Source organism: Mandrillus leucophaeus, unplaced genomic scaffold, assembly GCF_000951045.1.
Source record: "Mandrillus leucophaeus isolate KB7577 unplaced genomic scaffold, Mleu.le_1.0 Scaffold339, whole genome shotgun sequence".
Taxonomy (NCBI): domain Eukaryota; kingdom Metazoa; phylum Chordata; class Mammalia; order Primates; family Cercopithecidae; genus Mandrillus; species Mandrillus leucophaeus.
Window position 1 is genome coordinate 3,337,720 of NW_012103576.1, and position 2,458 is coordinate 3,340,177.

At 62.7% G+C, this 2,458-nt stretch overlaps 1 protein-coding gene across 1 annotated transcript in view; it reads right to left on the reverse strand.

Annotated features, from left to right (window-relative positions):
* BCORL1 (BCL6 corepressor-like 1) overlaps positions 1-2,380 on the reverse strand; it is a 76,471-nt gene extending 74,091 nt beyond the window's left edge. The window contains exons 1-2 of the mRNA XM_011988841.1: positions 2,155-2,380; positions 1,705-1,815 (exon numbers count right to left, since the gene is read on the reverse strand). The gene's annotated coding sequence lies outside the window, so the exon portion shown is untranslated. The remainder of the gene's footprint in view (positions 1-1,704; positions 1,816-2,154) is intronic.
* Between the last annotated feature and the right edge of the window lie 78 nt (positions 2,381-2,458).

Below are 2,458 nucleotides of genomic sequence, written 5' to 3' on the forward strand. Positions count from 1 at the left end.
AAAAAAAAAGCCTTTTCTCGCCCTGCCCTGCTAGCCAGCCTCCCTTCGGATCGTCGGATCCCTGGATCGGGGGTTGGGGTCAGGTAGTTAACAAGACCATAGCCTCCACCTCCTTTTCTGAGGAGTGGGGTAATTCCTGTGGTTTCCCCCCCAGGATCAACCGACCCCCGTTTCCATGGAGACCCCCGCCCAGCCAGGAAGAAGACTCTCGGATCGTGGCGAACGAGTCTCACCTGGCTAAGAGAGAAGGGGGTCGAGGAGGGGGTAGGGCAAGTCAGGGGATGGGGTACGAAGGTGGGAAGTAGAGGGGAGCTGTCCCGAAGGGAGGGGCGAAGACAGAGCCAGCTCCAGGGAGCGCTACGTCCGGGGACACGAAGAGGACGGCGCCCCCGGGGGGCAAGCCGAGCGGCCGCAGGGAGAAGAAGGAACAGGGTTGGAGAAAGGCTTAAGATAGAAAGAAGCGGGTGGGGGGATACGAAAAAGCCGGGGAGTCAAAAGGGGTGGAGGGGTTGGGGGAGAGAGAAAAAAGACGCACCTGTTCCCGGGTCGGCTCCGCGGGGAGGCTCAGGCCGCCACCCGGGCTCCCTCTTACTCCCTCTTAACCGCCACCCGCCTAATACTGCCCCGATCTGATGCCGCCCTCCGCCCCTTATCGCCACCGACCTCCTTCTCCTCTCTCTCGGCGGCGGCGGCGGTCGGACTCTAGGAACTGAGAGGAAGAAGGGAGGGCTCAGCAAAGCGGAGGAGAGACAGAGCCACACACTGGCAGCAGCCGCGGCGAGCGAAAGAGTGAGGGGGAGAGCGGTGTGTGTGTGTGTCTGTGTGCGAGCGAAGCCTGGTGGAGTGGGTGCCGGTGGAGAGGGTGCCGGTGGAGAGTGGGTGCTCATAGAGTGGATGCTGGTGGAGTGGGTGCCGGTCGCAGGGCTCGACGGGAAGTGGAGTCCGGCTGGGTCCGCGGGCGGCGCCAACCCCCGCGCCACCGGACTACAACTCCCAGAATGCCGCCTACGCGGGTGGGGGGGAATGGGGAGGAGGAGGCGAAGGGAGGGAGCGAGCAAGAGAGGGAGGGACGAAAGCAGGGAGCAAGCGGCGGCGAAGGGGGCAGAGCCAAGCAGCCCCGGTGACACTGGGAGGGGAGGAGAGGAGGAGGGGATCGCTGAGAGGACCGAGCGGATTCCGGAGAGGGAGGCAGCAGTGGCTGCAGCAAGCCGGGCAAAAAGCTAGACTCCCGGGAGAGGCGGAGGCGCTCAATCTGCGGGGCTGCAGGAGCCCCACGTCGCCCCCCCCGCCTCGACGCCCCTCGAAGGGGGAGGTTGAGGAAGGGAGAGGGTCAGTGGGCCGCGGCCGAGGGGTTCCCTCTCTTTCTTCCAACGCTCTCCACCTTATGCCCCGACCTGACTTTCTCAGGCCACTGGTGCCCATCCAGTGTGCAAATCTCGAGACCCCAGATCTCCTCTGCTGGGCAGCAGAGAACAGACGCATTCAGTCCCCTTCTCCCAGGGGCCTGAGGGAGGCTCCCCTTGCAGGCAGGGCGTGACTCCCCCTTCTTCCCGCCCCCCTCTACCGTCGTCGCCATCCCCCCATCTCCCTCCCCGGAACCCCTCCCCTGAAGCCGGGGCTCGCCTCTCTGTCTCCCCGCCAAGACACGGAGTCCCTCTGGGGACAACTACCCAGCCCCCTCCTTTATACTGGGCCCCTACCCACCAGTATCCCCTTCTTAGCGTTGCCCCCTCACCGAAATAATGGTGGGGGTGACCCGAGTTGGACTGGTGGCTACTTTCCCTCCAAGGCTAGCCGTCCTTCCTCACGCCGACCCTGTGTAGAAATAGAGAAGCATATTAATACTCCCGTCCCCCCTCCCCCCCAGGTTTGGATACCCGTGGAAGTGGCTCACAAGAAAGAGGGGTTGGTAGTGGAAGTGAGCTGGGGTTGAATCCCAATCTTCAAACCTCATCCCTGCCATGGAAATCCAGGTATTCGCCTTTTGCTTAACAGCCATTAAATCGCTTGGGTGGGGGGTAAATTATCTAAACCCCAATGTCCACGCGACTCGAAGCGACGCTACCTTGTAGGAATAAGATACGAACTAGGTTGCCGCCGCGGGAAGGAAAGTATCCCCCACCCCCGTCGCCGTCCACCCCCAAAAACACATACCCCTAGGAGAGTCAGATGGCTGAAGAAGGGGAAAGGAGGTGGGAGTGCTGGAGAGTAAAAAGACTGTGGCGGGGAGGGTCCGCGGCCCCCACTATGAGAGCAGAATCCAGATGCTAAGAGGTGGGTGGGGGGTGCGGCATAATCGCAGACGGTGTCTTTCCTCGGTTTTCCCGGAATCGCCGCTCGATCACCGTCTAACACTCGGAGTTGCTTACCACTCAGTCCCCTAGCCCCATTTGTGCGCGTGAGGCGGCCGGAGCCCGGGAAGCCCGGGCACAAACTCCGCGGAAGCTGGCCTTCGCTG